The sequence below is a fragment of the Rana temporaria genome, chromosome 8, assembly GCF_905171775.1.
Source record: "Rana temporaria chromosome 8, aRanTem1.1, whole genome shotgun sequence".
NCBI classification, from domain to species: Eukaryota; Metazoa; Chordata; class Amphibia; order Anura; family Ranidae; genus Rana; species Rana temporaria.
The window spans coordinates 83,206,875-83,229,777 of record NC_053496.1 but is presented as its reverse complement, the minus strand read 5'-3'; the positions used below and the strand labels follow the sequence as shown (position 1 = coordinate 83,229,777).

The 22,903-nt window shown below is 44.6% G+C and overlaps 1 protein-coding gene across 1 annotated transcript in view; it reads left to right on the top strand.

Moving 5' to 3' along the window:
- The first annotated feature begins 894 nt into the window (after nt 1-894).
- SLC16A12 (solute carrier family 16 member 12) overlaps nt 895-22,903 on the top strand; it is a 102,008-nt gene continuing 79,999 nt past the window's right edge. Inside the window, exon 1 of the mRNA XM_040362111.1 lies at nt 895-1,062. The gene's annotated coding sequence lies outside the window, so the exon portion shown is untranslated. The remainder of the gene's footprint in view (nt 1,063-22,903) is intronic.

Here is a 22,903-nt window from a genome sequence, read left to right as displayed (position 1 = left end):
GGAACATTGAGGACAAGTCACCGGCCCTCCGAGTACAGCATGGACATCTTCCACCAGAATTTCTTCCGGGTTTGCGGCTCTGGCGCTGTGATTAGCCGGAGCCACAATGCCGCTCATGGCATAGCTCCTAAAGAAACGGTACCAGCAGTCCGTTTCTTCAGTGCGAATGCGGCGATGACGTCGGCAGCAGCGCTTATACTGAATATCTTCTAAACTGTGTTTAGAGTTTAGGAAATATTCAAGGTACCTACGGGTAAGCCTTGTTATAGGCTTACCTGTAGGTAAAAGTGGTGTAACAGGGTTTACCACCACTTTAAGACTGTCCCTTTCCAGGCAGGGACAGCAAGGCTAGAGCTAATTCAACACTTGGATTTTGAATGAACGGTCAACAACAATTGCTTGGGGCGCTGTAATTACCCAAATCTAAAAATTATCATTTTAAAAAAAAGGGAAATGGACCCGATGAATAGAAACACATATGGCAATTAAAGAGCTAACTGTCAATCAGCTTTTGCAGACCAAATTGGCCAATCACCACCCTCCACGCCAAGACCGAACACTCCTATACCATAGGGATCTTCTCCAATTTAGCCATAATCATCTAGGTCACAGGGCAATGACTTAATTGTTTTAAGACACTATTGATCCAAGTCCCATTATATTTTTTGGACAATACCCCTTATCACAACGTAGAGGGCAGGTCTTCTGCAACTACGATGCATGTAAACAACAACACGTTGGTATGGTGAGAGAGTGGGATGAGTTTCGAAAGCTGATGAAGAAAAAAAAAACTGTGTAACCTGATTCTGGTGATTTATGAACAAGGAGTTTACTATTGCTTTGCATTGGCAGGACTGGTCTGGGGGGCGGGGATTTAGGATTTAGCATTAGAATACAGTCTACAAGCACCTGAGTTGAAATACATGTTGCTCAGCATCCGATCGTGGAGTGGACATGTGGGCAATTTCCAAACCTCCTTTGGATCTGTGTGGGCTCAGATAACACACACAGGATATATATACAGCTGAGGCTGCTGTTGTCTGTCCCGGAGCACAGTCTATGGTAAGCGGATCTGAGTTTAATCTACAAAAGTTATGGCTGGAATTCTTCTAATCTGTATATCTGAGTAAGCAAACTGGGGTCTACCTTTAACCCAACTTTTTTTTTTTACTTTAACTAGCAAAAGCAGGATTTTAGCTAATAATTGTCCTGCTGTAATGCAGTTTATTTATTAAACAGTGTTGTTGTGTTAAAGGTTTTTACTACAGTTTAGGTATAAGGTTTGTCATCTGGAAACCCTTTTTGTAAAAAAAAATCTGAAATTCCAAAAGAAAATAGTTAATTTGGAAATGTTTTATGCACAAACATTTTCTTCTAAATGTTCTTGCAACAGATGTGTCGGGGTCAGGCTTTAATGTAAAAGAATCATGTATTGGACAAACGCTTTGCATTATCGGAAGGTCTCTTTTTCAAATAGACCATTAATAACAGATTCTGTACCTTAATTATAATATATCAATGAGCATGATATTTTGTACAATGTCATCATTTTCTGTGGTTCTCATTTATTCATGCTCTTTTACTGTTGAGTGCATATGAGATGAACTGTAAATAAGGTGATTGATTTTCCACTTCTGATTACTCAGCATAAATTTAAATCTAAATAATTTTCCTCTGCACAGAATATTACCTTTAACCGACTGTTTATAAGTACGCATAAGCTATTTGGTAAGGGAGATCGATGTGCAAAGTTTTTTGCCAGCGAGCAAAAAATGTATTTTTTTTATTTTTGAGATGTTATCATGCAAAAACCTCTTTGGAGGGTAGGGGCCAGATTCACAAAGAGATACGACGGTGTATCTCCTGATATACACTGGTCGTATCTATGCGCCTGATTCATAGAATCAGTTACGCATAGATATGGCTAAGATCCGACAGGTGTAACTGTGTTACACCATCGGATCTTATTTTAAATTTGAAAATGGCGCGGGGGGCGTTCCCGCTGATTTACACTGAATAATATGTAAATCAGCAAGATACGCGAATTCACGAACGTACACGGACCCGACACAGTTTCTTACGACGTTTCCGTAGCGGTTTTCCCGGCGTATACTTACCACTGCTTCTATGAGGCGCAGCCAATGTTAAGTATAGCCGTCGTTCCCACGTCGATTTTGAATTTTTTTACGTCGTTTGCGTATGTCGATTCAGAAACCCGCGCGTCGCAAGTTACGCTCACGTCGAAACCCCTGACGTCCTGGTGACGTCAGTGGGAGCAATGCACGCCGGGAAATTTCGCGGACGGCGCATGCTCATTTAAATCGGCGCGGGAACGCGCCTGATTTAAATAGTACACTCCCCCTAGCCGCGGAATTTGAATTCCACCGGGGGATTTGCGAGACGCCGCCGCAAGTTTGGAGGTAAGTGGTTTGTGAATTACCCACTTGCCTCTCAAACTTGCGGCAGCGTATCTTAAATCAGATAGATCACGCGGATCTAAGGATCCGCTGATCTACCTGAATCTGGCCCAACGTGTGCGGAAATGATCACTCCTATAGCTAGATTCAGGTAGAGTTAGGTCGGCGTATCAGTAGATACGCCGACCTAACTCGGAATCTGCGCCGACCTAAGTTTAAGTGTATTCTCAAACAGAGATCCACTTAAACCTATCTAAGATACGACGGCTTGCGCCGTCCTATCTTAGGGTGCAATATTTAGGCTGATTTTTTCCCTGCATGGAATCCTGCTAATCATTGTGCACTAATTAAGGACATATTAGTAATTCACAGTTTATGGAGTGTTCTCCCTGATTAGTTTTCTTTGTACGTTTTATCACCTTTTAAGTTAATATTAGCGCATCTATATTTTATATGTTTCAATATTTAGGCTGGCCGCTAGGTGGCGCTTCCATTGCGGTCGGCGTAGAATCACTGGATACGCCTATTCACGAACGTACGCCCGGCCGACGCAGTACAGATACGTCGTTTCCGTAAGAGATAGGCCGCCTAAAGATAAAGATGCCCCCTAGGTGGCGTAGCCAATGTTAAAGTATGGCAGCTGTTCCCCCTTTGAAATTCGAAAATGTTACGCTGTTTGCGTAAGTCGTCCATGAATAGGGATTTAAGTCATTTACGTCCACGTCGAAATCAATAGGACCGTGCGGCGTACTTAGCCGCAATGCACACTGGGAAATGTAGGCGGACGGCGCATGCGCTGTTCCAAAAAAACGGCAATCACGTCAGGTCAAAGCATATTATCATAAAACACGCCCCCTCAGCCTATTTTGAATTAGGCGCGCTTGCGCCCGCCACATTTACGATACGCCGCCGTAAGTTAGGAGGCAAGTACTTTGAGAATACAGTACTTGCCTCTCTGACTTAAGGCGGCGTAGCGTAAATACGATACGCTACGCCGCCTTAAAGTTGCGCGGGGCTACCTGAATCTAGCTATCAGTGTCATCTGGTATGGTAATTGGTATCTGGTATGGGTGGCTGGCACCTCCATGGAGGCTTGATTAAATTTATAGCACTGAAAAAAAATATATATAATAAGATGAATGAAATATGAATGAGACCAATATTAAAATAAATTAGAATGTTAACATGTCACAACACAATCTTTCTTCTTTGCTTTCATATTTGCAGTCTGGGCTTTTTGTTTACCCACGCTAACAGTTAGCTTAGACGATCTCTCTGCATCATCTGGAAAGATATTTGCAATGTTGATCTTTATGTTCCCAACTGTGGAGGGCAGGTCAGGTAATAGCCTCCGGCCTGGGAGAAGCTAGGTCTATTATAAGGAACCAGCTTTCATGTCTGTTCATGATGAGCAGACACATTTTTTCTCACCTTTCTTCATGTTCTAAACTGAGATACTGACGCCTGACAGCACATAAATTGGTTCTCTTTTTGATTTATTTATGCCCTGTACACACGATCGGAATTTACCGATAGGTTAAAAACCGATGGAATTTTCCATCGGAATTCCGTTCAAGCTGTCTTGCATACACACTGTCAGACCAAATTCCGACCATCCAAAATGCGGTGACGTAAAACCTTACGACGAGCCGAGAAAAATTAACCACTTCCAGACCGCTGCATGTATATGTACGTCGGCAGAATGGCACATTGGCGTACCTGTACGTCCCTGCCTAGACGTTGTTCGGGGGTCCGATTGGGACCCCCCCCGCTACATGCGGCGGTCGGATTCCCGCAGGGAGTGATCCGGGATGACGGCGCGGCTATTCGTTTATAGCTGCCCCATCGCGATCGCTCCCCGGAGCTGAAGAACGGGGAGAGCCGTATGTAAACACGGCTTCCCCATGCTTCACTGTGGCGGCTGCATCGATCGAGTGATCCCTTTTATAGGGAGACTCGATCGATGATGTCAGTCCTACAGCCATACCCCCCTACAGTTGTAAACACACACTAGGCGAACCCTAACTCCTACAGCGCCCCCTGTGTTTAACTCCCAAACTGCAACTGTCATTTTCACAATAAACAATGCAATTTAAATGCATTTTTTGCTGTGAAAATGACAATGGTCCCAAAAATGTGTCAAAATTGTCCGAAGTGTCCGCCATAATGTCGCATTTACGAAAAAAATCACTGATCGCCGCCATTAGTAGTAAAAAAAAAATAAAAAATTAAAACTATCCCCTATTTTGTAAACGCTATAAATTTTGCGCAAACCAATCGATAAACGCTTATTGCGATTTTTTTTTACCAAAAATGGGTAGAAGAATACGTATCGGCCTAAACTGAGGAAAAAAAAATGATATATGTTTTTGGGGGATATTTATTATAGCAAAAAGTAAAAAATATTGAATTTTTTTTCAAAATTGTCGCTCTATTTTTGTTTATAGCGCAAAAAATAAAAACCGCAGAGGTGATCAAATACCACCAAAAGAAAGCTCTATTTGTGGGGGGAAAAGGGACGCCAATTTTGTTTGGGAGCCACGCCGCACGACCGCGCAATTGTCTGTTAAAGCGACGCAGTGCCGAATTGTAAAAACCCCTTGGGTCATTTAGCAGCATATTTGTCCGGTCCTTAAGTGGTTAAGTTCAATGCTTCCGAGCATGTATCGACTTGATTCTGAGCATGCGTGTTTTTTTTCTCCGTCGGAGTTCCACACAGACGATCAAAATGTCCGATGGGAAAAAAATAATGTTCTATTTTTAAAACTCAGACGGAAAAAAGTCAGATGGGGCCCCACGCACGGTTGGAATATCCGATGAAAAATTCCGTCTGACTTTTTTATTGGAAATTCCGATCGTGTGCACATAAAAATGGGATGGAAGCTTGCAAACAGTAAAATAAAAAATAAAAAATCGACTCCATCACTATCCTGAGGCATATTCTGATGACATCAACTTCCTTCCTTCCCTGCAGGGAAAGAAAATAATTAAATGAAATGAAATGTGACAAATATATACAGTAATTAGTTAACATTGCAGAAACAAAATCTTAATCCAGCGATCCAAATGCAACGCAGATTGTTGCTGTCAAGTGTCAGTATTCAACTTTTTTTTCCGCATGTTTGCTCAGTGCTAATAGAAATGACTAAAACTGAAGAAAACAGTAAATGGCAGCTATAAGGCCAGCCATACACGGTTCGAATTTCGACCGGTTCAGCAGGAACTGGATAAGATGCGAACCATTAATGGGCAGGCTAAGGGGCAGATCCACAGACATCTGCGCCGGGCGCAGCGTATCTAAGATACACTACGCCGCTGTAACTTACTTTGCTTTGGTTTGAATCCACAACGAATCCGCGCCATAAGTTATGGCGGCGTAGTGTATCTCTCGCGGCGTAAGGTCGCGGAATTCAAATGGCTGTGATGGGGGCGTGTTTTATGTTAATACGTCGTGACCCGACGTAATCAATGTTTTTTTGGAACTGTGCATGCGCCGTCCCTGGGGGTATCTCAGTGCGCATGCTCGAAATTAAGCCGGAACCCGCCAATGCTTATGACGGTGACGTCATTCTACGCAAATTCCTATTCGCGAACGACTTACGCAAACGACGTAAAAAATTCAAAATTGTAAGCGGGAAGGTCGGCCATACTTAACATTGAGTACGCCACCATATAGCAGCTTTAACTATACGCCGAAATAAGCCGAACGCAAACAACAGAAAAAAAAGCGACGGGGCGACGTACGTTCGTGGATCGCCGTAAATAGCTCATTTGCATACTCGACGCGGATTACGACGGGAATGCCACCTAGTGGCCGCAGAAAAATTGCATCTTAGATCCGACGGCGTACGAAGACGTACGCCTGTCAGATCTAGTCGAGATGCCGTCGTATCTTGTTTTGAGGATTCAAAACAAAGATACGACGCGGGAATTTTGAAATAACGCCGGCGTCTCAATAGATACGACGGCGTAATTTCTTTGTAGATCTACCCCTAAATGTACAAAGTTGATCAACTTAGGTAAAACCAGCCTGCCGGATTCACTTGTGATTATTGCATGCGGTTGCTACAGCCGCTTGCGATAATCACTTTCATCTCCCGGCGGGGGCCGCTTTCCCGCCCATCCCCCAGGCCGGGAGAAGACAATTGCTGATTACCATGTCAGCACTGCCTGTGTTGATGGGGGAAACGTGCCAATTTCTTTCCTGCAGCTAGGGTTGCCACATCATCCCTTTAATCCAGGACACTGATTTAATGCAGATAATGCCACGTACACACGATCCGAAAATCGGACGACAGATCGTCCGACTTTTTCCGTTTACTAGTCGCAAGTAGAAATTGAATAGGTTGCTAAAGTCACGAAAATTCTCGTACGACAAAAAAAAAAAAAATCGGAAGTGATGTCATGTGTTGTAATGTATTTGTGTTGTATTTTCGGACGACAACTGTACTGACCAAACGAAAATCGTACGATCTGGTATCGTACGAGGAAAATTTTCGTGCATGTCCGATAAAATAATATCGTATGAACTGTCATGATCGGCTCACGGAAGCCCTGTACTAACGATCCGATTATCGGATGATTCTTCCTCGGACGACATTTTTCGTACAATATTCGGATCGTGTGTACGTGGCATTAGGCACCAAGTGAGTTTAATTACCACCTAATCAGCCACAGAACCCGTGTTAAATAATGTGTGTCCTGGATTAAAGGGATGATATGGCAACCCTACCTGCAACACATAGTTGCAGGAAAGAAATTTGCATGTATGGCCTGCTTAACCACTTCCCGCCCGGCCTATGGCCGATTTACGTCCAGGAAGTGGTTACACAATCCTGACAGGACGTCCATGGACGTCCTGTCAGGATTTCATGCCGCGCGCGCCCGTGGGGGCGCGCAGCGCGGCGATCGGTGATGCGGGGTATCAGTCTGACACCCTGCATCACCGATCTCGGTAAAGAGACTCCGGCGGAGACTCTTTACCACGTGATCAGCCGTGTCGAATCACGGCTGATCACGATGTAAACAGGAAGAGCCGTTGATGGCTCTTCCTCACTCGCGTCTGACAGACGCGAGTAAAGGAGAGCCGATCGGCGGCTCTCCTGACAGGGGGGGTTCGCGCTGATTGTTTATCAGCGCAGCCCCCCCTCGGATCGCCACATGGACCACCAGGGAAGCCCACCCTGGACCACCAGGGTGGGCCAAAAAAAAAAAAAAAAGCATGTAAAAAAAAAAAAAGTCTTAAGAAAAAAAAAATAAAAGCTTTTTTTTTTAAAAAAAAGATGCCAATCAGTGCCCACAAATGGGCACTGACTGGCAACATGGGTAGATCAGTGCTGCCCCACAATGTCCATCAGTGCCACCCCAAGTGTCCATCAGTGCCACCCCACAGTGTCCATCAGTGCCACCCCACAGTGCCCATCCATGCTCAGTGCCCACCTATCAGTGCCCATCTGTGCCACCCATAAGTATCCATCAGTGCCACCCATAAGTGCCGCCCATGAGTGCCCATCTGTGCCGCCTATGAGTGCCCAGTGCCACCCATGAGTGCCCATCAGTGCCGCCCATGAGTGCCCATCAGTGCCGCCTATGTGTGCCCATCAGTGCCGCCTATGTGTGCCCATCAGTGCCGCCTATGTGTGCCCATCAGTGCCGCCTATGTGTGCCCATCAGTGCCGCCTATGTGTGCCCATCAGTGCCGCATACCAGCGCCGCCAATCAGTGCCACCTCATCTGTGCCCGTCAGTACTACCTCATCGATGTCCATCAGTGCCATCTCATCTGTGCCCATCAGTGCCGCCATATCAGTGCCCGTAATTGAAAGAGAAAACGTACTTATTTACAAAAAAATTAACAGAAAAAAATAAAAACGTAATTTTTTGAGGTGATCAAATACCACCAAAAGAAAGCTCTATTTGTGGGGGAAAAAGGACGCCAATTTTGTTTGGGAGCCACGTCGCACGACCGCGCAATTGTCATTCAAAGTGCGACAGTGCTGAAAGCTGAAAATTGGCTTGGGCGGGAAGGTGCGTAAGTGCCTGGTATGGAAGTGGTTAAGAATTTGGCTGGATTTGTTTTGGGCTTTGTGATCAAATATGCTGAGGAGGTTTTTTTTTATATAATCACTTTTTTTTCTTTATTATAACAAATTTCAACTTACAACATAAAAATACACATTACACAAAATATCTATACAAGTACAGTCATTTACATAATACACAGAAACCCCCCCACCCCGATACTACACTATTACCTATTTGTGACCCCCAACTTCAAAATGTATTTAAGAAAGGAGCTGGATAGCACCTTATTACATATTTCCAAAAAAACTCATTTGTGACATTTAAGAATGGAATGTGCTGAGGAGTTAAGCTGGCCAGAAACGGATTGAAAATTCAGACATTTCAGCAGGAACCTGTCGATCTATCAATCGACTTCTGTACAACCAGCCTGTCAGTTTTTTTGTGTGTGTACTGCTATAGCTGGCAGTAATGGTCATTGTATTCTGATGGCAGGGAAATCTCCCACTGTCAGAATACAAAAGCACAGTGGGAGGGATTCCCCCATCAACAGTGACTGTGCTATTGTGGCAATCAAGAAAATTTCTTTCCTTTAAGCCATGGATGAAGGAAAGAAAATTGCATGATCTATGGACAGCCTTTAACCACTTCAGTACTGGCCCATAATCATATGACGTCCACAGAGGGGATCTCCCATCCTGGGTGGACGTCATATGACGTCCTGGGCTTTGTGAGGGGATATCTGAATGATGCCTGCAGCTAGACGCATCATTCAGATATCATTGTTTGCCGGCGGCGATTCTGCGCACCATAAGAACGATCATAGCTGCGGTTCCACCGCTTGATCGTTCTTATAGGCGGTGGGAGGGGACATCCCCCCTCCAGGCGCCATCCGGTGCTCCTCCGGGCTCCTCCGTGCCATCGGGGGCCCGGAGAAAGAATCGTCCAGCACCAGATGGGAAGCATAGAGATGACTGGTGACCAGATGGTCACCAGTCATCTCTATGACCGTTAGAGGTACCCAGAGGTACCCGGAAGTAAACAAAGCCACGATTGCGGCTAGTAAGCATAAGATCGGTGAATTTTTTTTCACAATCTCATGCTTTCCAGCCTGGAGGAGAGCTGTGGGGTCTTATTGACCCTGCATCTCTCCATAAAGAGGATCTGTCACACATTATTTCTATTACAAGGGATGTTTACATTCCTTGTGATAGGAATAAAAGTGATCAAAAAAATAAAAATTTAAAAAAAGTGTAGAAAAAAAAGTTAAATAAATAAATAATAATAAAAAAAATTAAACAGCCCGTGTCCCCGGTAGCTCGCGCCCAGAAGTGAACGCACACGTAAGTCGCGCCCACGTATGTAAACTCAGTTCAAACCACATATGTGAGGTATCGCCGCGTGCGTTAGAGCGTGAGCAGCAATTCTAGCACTAGACCCCCTCTGTAACTCTAAACTGGTAACCTGTAAAAAATTTCAAATCATCGCCTATGGAGATTTTTAAGTAACGAAGTTTGGCACCATTCCATGAGTGTGCGCAATTTTAAAACATGACATGTTAGATATCAATTTACTCGGTGTAACATCATCTTTCATATTTTACAAAAAAATGGGGTAACTTTACTGTTTTGTTATTTTTTAATTTATGAAACCATTTGTTTTCCAAAAAAAAGGCTTTTCAAAAACTATTGCGCAAATACCGTGCAAGATAAAAAGTTGCAATGACTACCATTTTATTCCCTAGGCTGTCTGCTAAAAAAACATATATATATATATATATATATATATATATATATATATATATATATATATATATATATATATAACGTTTGGATGTTCTGAGTAATTTTCTAGCAAAACAATGATGATTTGTACATGTAGGAGAGAAATGCCAGAATAGGCCCGGTATGGAGGTGGGTATAAAAGCCCTGTATTGAAGTGGGTAACAGCCAATCAGATTTTTATTTTAAAAAAATCAAAAAAGGAGAATCTGATTGGTTGCAGTGTTCCCCGGATTAGGTGAACAAATGTAAACCTTGGATCAAAATGCTACCTGCTTAAAAGCAAAGTTGATTCTTTCTTTCCAATCTATTATGGATTACCTCAACCATCATTCTGTGGGCCACTGTGGTTGACACCCGGTTTTCAGTCTGCATTCATGGATCTTGTAACAGGTGAAACTAGTCAAATAAAATTCAATCATTATATTGTGTTGATTCTTTTTATAGTTACAAAATTATTTTTGCAACAAATTCCTGTTCATTTTCAAAATTATGAAAATTATAAAAATAAAAAGTATTTTGCCTATTATAACATCAAGGGCAATGGAAAGCAGTTCTTGACAGTAAACAGATTAGAAATTGTTGCTTTTCTTTATCCTGGTTTGCCTAGGGTCTCCATAGGGGTATATATGGATGCTGAGATATACTTTAAAGTGCATGCAGATCATTTGTGGTGTCAGACATCTTTCTTCTTCATCTTCAGTCCATGTAACGCATCAGGGTGACTATATATTTGTTTAGGCGCCATCATCCTTATACATTAGGCATTGGACTTTTCAGGCACTCCAACAATACAGCCAGATATATGTTTTTTTAATACAAAATCCCTCCATTAAGGTAAAATCATAGGCTGACATCGTAACATGGAACAATCCCACATGTGCTACCATATTTATGTGGATCTAAGAAGAACTTTATACTTTGTCATGTGTGGGATAATGGAGACAATACCGTTGGTGATATATTATGATATAACATGTCAGCCTATGATTTATCTTATTTTTTATATATGGGTAGTGGGAAGCCTACACTGCTAGTTACATCTCTGTGAAAGTTCCACTTCCACTTCCACTTCCACTAGACCAGTGGTCTCCAAACTGCAGCTCGGGGGTCTTTGTTTGCTTTTATCCGGCCCTCGGGGTGCCATTTTATTCACTGATACTAATGAAGGGCACAATTCCTCCCAATGATATCAACGATGGGATACAATTGCTACCAATGACATCAACGATAAATCACAGTTCCTCCCATTGACACCAGCGATGGGGCCCAATTACACAAATAATGGGGCAAAATTCTGTCCAATGACACCAACAATTGGGGCCCAATGACACCAATGATGGTGCACAGTCCCTTATAATGACACCAACAGTTGGGCCCAATGACAGAAATGATGGGCCACAGTTTCTCCCATTGACGCCAACAACGGGGCCCAACGATGGGGCACAATTCCATCCAATGACACCAACAATTAGGGGCCCAATGACACCAATGATGGGGCACAGTTTCCCCACTGATACCAACAATGGGGCCCAATGACACCAATGATGGGGCACAGTTCCTCCCAATGACACCAACAAATGGGCATTGTTTACTCCCACTGGGCACAGTCCAGCCCCCCTTAGGACAGTAAACTGGCCCTTTTTTAGAAAGTTTGGTGACCCCTGCTCTATCGTAACCAGCTTGAAAGTCTAAAGATCCACTGCTTATGGAAAATCAGCTAAGGATAATTACTAATTCATCACTTTTTGATTTAGCAAAATCGCTAGATTTAGATTTGTCCAGTTTGCAGTAGATCACACACTATAAAAACTACTATAAACAGAATTAATTAATTAATGATTCTGTTGCAGATGGGACAATGGAATGAAAAAAAATGTGCAATTCTCAGGTCTAGTGTGTTGCTTATGTGCTCACTGTGCACATTCAGGATTCCGTTAAGCTATGTTAGAATTTATTTTAAATACATATAGCCGGATTCAGAGAGCGTTACGGCGGCGTATCAGTAGATACGCCGTCGTAACTCTGAATCTATGCCGTCGTAAATTTAAGCGTATTCTGGAAACCAGATACGCTTAAATTGGGCTAAGATACGAGCGGCGTAAGTCTCCTACGCCGTCTTATCTTACGCTGGCCGCTAGGTGGCACTTCCGTTGTTTTCCGCGTCGAATATGCAAATGAGCAAGATACGCCGATTCACGAACGTACGTGCGCCCGTCGCAATTAGTTACGCCGTTTACGTAAGAGATACGCCGGCGTAAAGATAAAGCTGCTCCCTAGGTGGCGCAGCCCATGCAAGGTATGGACGTCGGAACAAGCCTATCTTTTTACGTCGTTTGCGTAAGTCATACGCGAATAGGGCTGTGCGTAAGTTACATTCACGTCGTAGGCAGTGGTCGACATATCTTAGGCATTCTATAAGACGCATGCGCACTGGGATACGTCCACAGACGGCGCATGGGCCGTTCGTTGATAACGTAATTTACGTGAGGTCATGCTTAATTTCCCTAAAACACGCCCACCTCTTCCTCATTTGAATTAGACGCGCTTACGCCGGCACATTTACGCTACGCCTCCGTAACTTAGGACGCAAGTGCTTTGTGAATACAGCACTTGCCTCCCTAACTTGTGGCGGCGTAGCGTAAATACCATACGCTACACCCGCACAAAGTTATGCTGCCCTACCTGAATCTGGCCAATACTGTATATACACAAACCAGGATGAACAGTGGGCGTAAAAAGTGTAATACATTTTAAAGAAACTATAAAAATAGTTATTTGTCTGCTTCCCCAGCAACAAGTATAATTCTGATCAAATCTAAACAAGCAATAAAATCTGTTATTTTTAGACAACCATATTAAGGACACAGTTTACGTCAATGCAGTGCCTCTTACACTGGTGGTAAGTGGGAGAAGGACCTGTTAGAACGATGACTAGCAGTTGAAGAGCTCCCCTAGATTAATGGGCATTGACCATACTGGTAGTCAGTAGAATTAATGCTCCTTGCATTGGTGGTCAAATAGTTCAAAAAGATCTTTGATGTCAGGGGTTACTTATCTTAGAGTAAGATATTCCTTATTGCTCAAGGAATCTCTAGCAACCACTGGAGGAACATTAGGGCTTCACAAAACTTTGGTTGCTAAGGGTTGATCTATTCTGTCTCTCACAGGAGGTACTCAATTTGATTGACAGCCTGGTGAGAAGTCCCCTTAGTGCAGCCATGTCACATGTTATCAATGGCCGTAGTTCCTACCAGGTGAATACACACAGCCCACCAATGCTAGAGATAACGGGGGATCTCCATACTAGGCTTGCAGACAACAAGGAATAGCTGCAATGATTTTGGCTGGGTATGACTTTTAGCATCTACAATTGTCTTTGTAAAATTTAAAGAGGTTGTAAACCTCGGAAAAAAAACTGAAAACAAACCCTGCAAGACAAAGGCATAATGAGCTCATTATAAAATACTTACCTCAGAACGATTCCCTGAAGTCGGCACTCCGAGTACAGGGCCGACATCTTCCACCAGAGTTACTTTCAGGTTCACGCCCCCGACCAATCATGTGCGCGGGAGCCGCTGGTCATGGCGCGGCTACTGAAGAAACAGCACCAGCGGCCCAAATTTACAGAGTTTACATCCACTTTAAGCTGAAAGCACAATCTAACAGGTTCATGGGTTAGAAACAAACACAAATACATTTTTTGCACAGCTGAGATCTGGAATGCCAGACAATGACATATAATAATTAAGTCAACAAACAGCCACAAAGCTCCCAGCCAGCGGCAGTCTGCCTTTTGTCGTGAGATCACAACAAGCAGAAAAGTCAAACAACTGGTATGAGAGCTTTGGTGCAGAAAAAATGGAACCGCACCCTCATATCTGACTGTCAAACTTATGATATGTACAGTAATAAAGTGACCTGTATTGGTGTCCTTTCACACCGCGCTTTTCAGTGTACCTCAACTCAACACTGTTTTTACAGTGAGGGGCTGGCCTGCTCCTCATGTATTATAGCAATAATAAACTTGCTATTCTAACTAAATGGGCCCCCAGGTGGTTTATGTCATAACTGCATAATAGCACATTATGACACATTTACCTGTGAAACTAAGCCGTCGAGCGCTGAGCTGTCATTACTCCCTCTGATTCTTGGCGCTTCCATCTTCATCTGACCTTCCTCCCAGGTTCGGTCTCTTCCACGTCTTTAATGGCCAGGCCGCGATGATGTCACTCCTGTGCATACACGCGGGAGTCACATCATCATGGCACATTGCGAGAGCTGTAAATATATGCTGAACAGTGCTGCACAGCTCAGTGTGCATGACAGCTGACAGGCAGGGGTAAGCATTTATGACAGAAGAAACCGATATGGGGCCAGATTCACAAAAGAGATACGACGGCGTATCTCCTGATACGCCTTCGTATCTCTGTGATCCGCCCGTCCTAACTATACGGCTGATTCATAGAATCAGTTACGCATAGCTAGCCCTAAGATCCGACAGGTGTAATTGACTTACACCGTCGGATCTTAGGATGCAATTCTAGGCCTGCCGCTAGGTGGCGATTCCATTGCGGTCAGCGTAGAATATGCAAATGACTAGTTACGGCGATCCACGAAGATACGCGCGTTCGTCGCAATCTCTTACGTCGTCGCTAGTCGGTTTTTCCCGTCGCAAACTTCGGCCTGCTTTATCATAGCTTATCTTTAGAACAGCCATGTTAAAGTATGGCCGTCGTTCCCGCGTCGAATTTCAATTTTTTTTTTTTGCGTAAGACTTTCGGGAATACGAAACGACGTAACGCACGTCGCCGTTCAAAAAAAACGTCGGGCGCCATAATTTCGCGCAAAGCACGTCGGGAAATTTCCTAACAGAGCATGCGCAGAACATTTGGCGTGGGAACGCGCCTAATTTAAATGGTGCCCGCCCCATTTGAATTAGGCGGGCTTGCGCCGAGCAGATTTACGTTACACCGCCGCAAGTTTACAGGTAAGAGCTTTGTGAATCAGGCACTTACGCTGTAAACCTGCTGCGGTGTAACGTAAATGGGATACGTTACGCCGCGGCGGCGTAACGTAATTCTACCTGAATCTGGCCCTTGGTCTCTTATGTTAAATAAACTCTACCTGTCAGCAATTAATTTTTAACAGTTTGAGTTTAATACTACTTTAAAGAGTATGTAAAGCCAAAACATTTTACTTGGAAATCAAGGAAACGGTCAGGGTTTTATTGCAGACTGGGTGATTTATCCTCTCACTTTGTCCTAGTGTCCACTGTCACTTAAATGATCACTAAAGGAAAATATTTTTTTAGCTAAATAGCTTCCTTTACCTTACTGCAGTACTGGTTTCATGTCCTCATTGTTCGTTTTTGCTTTGAAGTAGCTGTAATTCTGCTGTGATCTCCACACTTCCTGCTTGTCTGGCTCCTTATGAAAAATCTCATGGCAGCTTTTCACTGTGGTCCAAGCTGTGTGTTTAAAACTCCTCAGAACCAATCAGATTCATTTTAAAAACAAAACACTGCCCTGGATTTGTTTGTTTTTGTTCTGTGTCTCTCTCTACTTCACAGAAACATGAAACCAGTTTAAAAACGTGAAAAAAAAGTGAAACTGCAGGCACATTATATGATTGATTTTTATCTATTTTTAATCATTTTTAAAAGGAATCAGTTAACTTGTATGTCTCTATACCCTGTAAACAGTCATTTCAGCAAAACATTTTTTTTCCTTTAGTGACCCTTTAAGGAAACGATTCCGGACGGCTGCACTTTCAGAAAATCCTTTTATTGAAGCCTCATATGATAAGTGGTTGACAGATGGAGCAGGGGACAAAGAGGTAGACGCGTTTCATGCAAATGTTAAGGTTAAACGCGTCTACCTCTTTGTTTCCTGCTCCATATGTCAACCACTTATTATATGAAGCTTCAATAAAATGATTTTGGGAAGTGCCGCCGTCCGTAATCATTTCCTTATGTTACACAGCATGCGAGCTGCTGACTAGTGACTGTGCAGATTAACCAGAGACTCACTCACCTTTTCTTGTCTCATTGTCCACTGTCACTACCACAGAAAATGGTGGGAAATCCATTTTGTGTCTGTCACTGGACCATGAGGTAAAGGCAAATGTTCCAATGGGGACACCTGTTCCAGTGACAAATATCAACAAGGGATTTCCCCTAACTTTGTAGGATTTTCTCTCCTTTCTTGATGTGCCAGTAAAACAAAAGTGGGGGGAAATATCTTTGGCTATAGATAAATCTTAACTTAACCACTTAAGGACCCCTTCACGCCGATATACGTTGGCAGAATGGCACGGCTGGGCACAATCACGTACCTGTACGTGTCTCTTTAAGCCCAGCCATGAGCATGCTCGCGACTCGGTCCAAAGCTCCGTGACCATGCCCGCGGGACCCGCGGGCCCGATCGCCGCCGGTGTCCCACGATCGGTCACAGGAGCTGAAGAACGGGGAGAGGTGTGTGTAAACAAACCTTCCCTGTTCTTCGTTGTGGCAGAGTCATTGATCGTCTGTTCCCTGATATAGGGAAAGACGATCAATGACGTCACACGTCCAGCCCCGCCCCCTACAGTTAGAAACACATATGAGGTCACACTTAACACCTTAACACCAGATACATTTTTGTGGAAATCTGTGAGATCTACTCTGATTTAATCACCAATTCACTGATGTATTTAATCAGCCAGAGCTGCAGATTTTCTATGGATGGCGATAAATACTTCCATGACAATGATGGGTAGGGGGTATCAACTCAGCTTCTGTTGGTAAAATTGGTGCACGTGTGATGTGATCTGAAGGATCCAGACAGCTCACTGGGAGTTTCTCCAGCATGTTGGAAAATTTTTATGTGCAATAATGATCAGCTATGGGGGGGCAAAATTTCAAGAATGCACTCTTCCCAGTATCCCACTGAAAGTTAGACAATTGCCATACTCAAAATACGTCTAATATCAAATAACCTATTTAAAAAGACTCAGATAAAAGCTGTCATTTTAGGTTTGAGCTACACAATGATCCAAGGGACAAGACACCACTTGCAGTGAAGTTTAACAGGTTTTGCCTTGTAACATATTCCTTAAAGTGGTTCTAAAGTCCAAACATGTTTTAGCTTAAAGTGGAGGTTCACCCTAAAACAATTATATAACATTACATCCAGCATACTAACGACATGTACAGTATGCTGCTATATTTATTTTTTTCGCCGTACATACCGTTATATTGTTATTTCCAACCCGGCTTTCGGGTCTGATTCCCACGGGACTGGGCGTTCCTATTGAGAGGTTAGATGCTTGACGTCTGGTGAAAAACTTCCTATGGTGCATAAGGCGCATCACCAGTTTTCCGTAAATAGCCGACCTGCGAGTCGGCTCTATATGGTGCCTGCGCAGTCAGCTCTACATGGCGGGTGCAGGCGCCGTATAGAGCCGACTCGCAGGTCGGCTATTTACGGAAAACTGGTGACGCACCTTATGCGCCATGGAAAGTTTTTCACTACACGTCAAGCATCTAACCTCTCAATAGGAAAGCCCAGTCCCACGGGAATCAGAACCCGGAAGCCGTTAACGGACTTGTAATGAACGGACAGACGGAGTGGACGTCTGAAAGGGGCCTAAGGCATTCCTTGCATTAAAGTAAAAAATGTTTAGCAAACAGCATGCCTCCCCACCTTTTTTTTACCTGAGCCCTCATTCGAACCAGCGATGTGCACATCTGCAGTTCTTCTCTCCCCCCACTTCCAGGTCTCACTGGCTTTGCTGGGGTACTGGCTTCACCTGCTGTCAATCAAAGCCAGTGACAAGAAAACAGGGGCATGGCCGATTCCTGCCGGCTGTGTCAATAGATGCAGCAGCGATGCTTGTGAGCGAGCAGGCATGAGTGACCTCATGGAAAGCGGCTTCCCATGGGGCACTGGACAGAGGGGAGGGGTCAGGAGCACCGGTGGGGGACCCAAGAGGAGGGTTTTTAACCACTTGCCGCCCGCCAATGACAGATTGACGGCGGCAAAGTGGTTGTAGAATCCTGACTGGACGTCATATGACGTCCTCAGGATTCTGAGCCGCTGCGCGCCCCCGGGGGCGCGCATCGCGGCCATCGTTGTTGCGGGGTGTCAGTCTGACACCCCGCAACACCGATCTCGGTAAAGAGTCTCTCACGGAGACTCTTTACCACGTGATCAGCCGTGTCGAATCGCGGCTGATCACGATGTAAACAGGAAGAGCCGTTGACGGGTCCAGAGCTGTGAGGTGCTGTGTGGAAAGGGGTCCAGAGGTGCAGTTGTGGAGATGGGGTACACAGTAGTGACAAAGAGATATTGAAAGATTCAGGTGGCACAGTGTGGTGTTTTTACATTTTAATGTGGGGGCGCTTTTAACCCCCGCTAGCGGTCGAAGAAAGGGTAAAATGCGACTTTGTATCGCCGCTGCCAAAGCGCCCCCCCTGAAACAATTTCAGCGGACGCCCATGCTACCCACTGACATACATTCCAAACTCCTTTCCTGAACATACAACCCAACCTTATACACTCTGCTCTGCTTGCTGAACATGTTATCTACCCTCATACACTTGCTACCTGACTTACTGAATGCACTCTGTACAAAGCGCACTCCTGAACTCTGCATTCTGTACATAACGCACTTCTGGTATTTAACAAAGGCTATTTAGGACCCTGCCACTGTGCAATTTGGCCATGCCAACCATGTGATGCAGCGCTCTCTCGCCCTGCGAAGGGGGCTTGATTGAGTTCCTGCACCTATTCTCTGAGAGAAAAAGCCCTGAGCTCAATTAAGGGGAGGGTTTAATTGTTCACAGGTGTGTGTTTGTTCACAGGTCTTCACAGGTGAGTATTAAAGTGGCTGTACAAGCTCCCAGAGGAGCTGGCTCCCAGTTGATGGTGGCTTCACATGTGGACTCTCTGATCAGAAGTGCATTCTTTGATCAAAAGTGCGAGTTAAAAACCAGGAGTTTGAAACAGGAGGTAAGACAGGAGTCTTCATTATTTTTTTCAATCACTGATCCAGAACAAGCTTGCAGCTAATAAAGTTGGAACTCTTGCTATATAGATTCAGCGGTGCAGCAGACGTTCTCATCTTAGTCTGCTCACCCCAGGGATAGTGAGAGCAGGACGCTCTCAAACGAGTCGGCTCTCCCCAGGGATAGTGCAGCCAGGCAGGGTCCACCACACCCCCCTAGCCAATTGATCCAGGGTTGCACCGATCGCCGTTAAGGGGTCAGGAAGGAATTTTTTCCCCCGATCGCTGCAGATTGGCACAGCACGCCTGGGGTTTTTCGCCTTCCTCTGGACCAATCGGGGAGAGAAGACTCAACGAGTGACGGCTCACTTGGACAGTCTTCCACCCATCACGTCCGGCGTCTCGCGGCTCTTCCCGCATCCGCGCCAGACCAGGCCTCATTCGCGGCCGCCGCAATTAGGAAAGACTGATGACAATGTGACTGGCGACAATGGCTAATCTGCGATACTCTGCGCACTCTATTCGGGGTCTGAGACAATTCGCAACAGCATTACCAGCCGTCACCAAAAAGGCCTTAAAAATAGAGCAACTTTTGAGATTCGATCGACGATCGACCATCAAAAATTTTAACTATTTAACCCAGCTCGAGCACATATCATGTGCTTTGATCAACACAAGATCGGCAGTAAAACACCGATTAGAAATCCACGATTTCTTACTACAAAACGATCTAGACTGCCTCTTTATTACAGAAAGCTGGCTCTCAGACGACTGCAACACCATTCTCGGAGAATTGGTGCCAGAAAACTATCGCATTATAACGGAAAACAGAATAGGGCAAAGAGGAGGAGGCCTGGCGGTGATCCACAAGAATCGCATTACAATCACTAAGCCAGCCCTTCAAAATCCTCTTCCATTCATGGAAACCCTTACTCTTCAACTTCAAACTTCCCCCCAGGAGACTGTTCACATTCTCCTCTGCTATAGGCCACCTGGGCCAAAATCGCAGTTTTTGCCATCATTAACGGAGTTTATATCCACTTATACCCTTAACAGCAAACACCTTTTGCTGCTCGGGGACTTTAATCTGTGGGCCAACTCCGCACAGGATCCCATTGCGGACGCCTGCATTGATCACCTGGAGGGATTAGGGCTACAGCAACTTATATGCGGGCCAACACATGCTTCAGGTCACACACTCGACCTAATTTTCAGACAAAATCTGAAAATAAGCATTTTAGAAAATGAACCATTGCCATGGACAGACCACCATGCAATTAATTTCATAATCTCCAAAATTCCCCCAGTGATAAAAGCACCCAAGCCGGTGACAATACACTGGGCTAGATCTCAGAAGAAGCTCCATTCGGAACTCTTCAAATCTACCTTGGGAAACAGAATCAAAACAATCCATCCACATCAAACAGCCGCAGATACACTGGATGCCATAAACGCAGCCCTGCTACAGTCAGCCGATTTAGTAGCACCGAAACGCAAAGCCTGCATCCGAAAAAGAAAGTCCGGCTGGTTCAACAACCAGCTGTCGCTTCTGAAGCAAGAGCGCAGAAGGGCGGAAGCTGCCTGGAAAAGAAGTCCTGCAGAGGATAACCTCATCATCTACAAGGCAATAACAACACGATATCATAAAGAAATCTTCAAAGCCAAGAAACATCATTTTTCTATGGCGATTAACAGCGCCCTAAACCGCCCCCGCGAACTCTTCAAGATGGTCACCCAGACCATGAACCCAGGATGTCTTGAAGTCCCCAACTCAGACACCCAAGAGTTCTGCAATGAACTATCGGATTTCTTCATCAACAAAATTGAAAGAATCCGGGAAAGCATCATGCAAAACAATACCCCCCTCAACCCCACCGTCAATCAACCACAAAACACCCACAGAAACGCTCTACAATCAACAAAGTTCACTCTGGAACCGATCTCCATCGATACCACAAAAAATATCATTGGTGCTTTGCGGAACAGCACATCGCCCAATGATATCATCCCCACCAAACTGCTGAAGGAATGTGCCGACATCCTGGCACCACCCATCACACAGCTTATAAACCAGTCATTTAAGGAAGGCACAGTGCCATCCCTGTTGAAAGAGGGCACAATCCAGCCCATCTTGAAAAAACCTAACCTGGATCCCAAGGACCCAACTCACCGCCGTCCCATAACAGGCCTAAATGTTCTCTCCAAGATAATGGAGAAAGTAGTGGTACAACAGCTGCAACAGCATCTAGATACCCACAATCTACTGGATCCATTACAATCAGGCTTCCGTCCCGGACACGGGACAGAAACGGCCTTACTCAAAATATGGGACGATGCCCTCGAGGCCGCAGACGAAGGAGAATCTTGTCTCCTGATTCTGCTGGACCTAAGCGCAGCCTTTGACACGGTAGACCACAAACTGTTACTGATGCGACTAGCCAAGGTAGCAGAAGTCGCAGAAGGTGATTTACCATGGTTTTCTTCCTTTCTTGAAAACCGATCACAAACAGTTAAATTGGGTTGTTTCACGTCGGAAAAGCGCACGGTGTCATGTGGAGTCCCCCAAGGATCCCCCCTGTCACCGGTGCTTTTCAACATCTATCTTCGCCCTCTCTTTGATATTATCAGTAGCCAAGAACTACTCTATCACTCTTATGCAGACGATACGCAACTGTATTTTCGCATCTGCAACAAAAAGGATCATCATCTCAGTTTAGAGAAATGTCTCTCTTTGATAGAAAACTGGATGACTAAGAGTTATCTTAAACTCAACAGTTCAAAAACAGAACTCCTTATGTTTCACGCCAGCCGAAAGAGTCAACTGGCAACAACCTGGACACCCCCGCCCATTCTGGGCCAAATCATCACCCCTAGCTCCAAAGTCAAAAGTCTCGGGGTCATCTTCGACACCTTCATGACAATGGACGCACAAATAGGGTCAGTAGTCAGCGGAGCGCACCATCTGTTGCACCTACTACGCAGACTTATTCCATTTATCCCCAAAGAAGACGTAGCAGTCGTGGTGGGAACAATCGTGAATTCCAGACTGGACTATGCAAATGCCCTTTACCTCGGACTCCCAAAGTACCAAATCTCTCGTCTGCAAGTCGTACAAAATACGGCCGCCAGACTTGTGACTGGGAAAAAAAAATGGGAATCAATCTCACCTTCGTTGAGAACCCTTCACTGGCTGCCAGTAAAAGACAGAATTGCATTTAAAGCACTCTGCCTGACACATAAGTGCATCCATGGGAAGGCTCCGCAATATCTTTGCGACAAGATAGAACCTCACAATTCGAATCGCGTTCTGCGATCCACCGACCAAAATCTGGTCAGGGTACCAAAAACCAAATACAAGTCCAAAGGAGAAAGAAGGTTTGCTTTTCAGGGTCCTAGACTATGGAACGCTTTACCAACCAGCATTCGGTTGGAGGAAAACCACCTGACTTTCAGAAGACGAATCAAAACTCTGCTCTTTTGATGTCATGAGACACGAACAACTAGCGCCCAGAAGCGATTCAGTTCGCATGCGCCGCGCTTTATAAGTTTTTCATTCATTCATTCATTCATTCAAAGATATTTGCTGCAGGTGTCCCATATACCGCTATTTTTCTGGATATGACTCAGCTATGAATACCTTGAGTCTTGGAAAATTAAATGATTGAAACTCTAGATCTTAAATCACCATCCAACTATC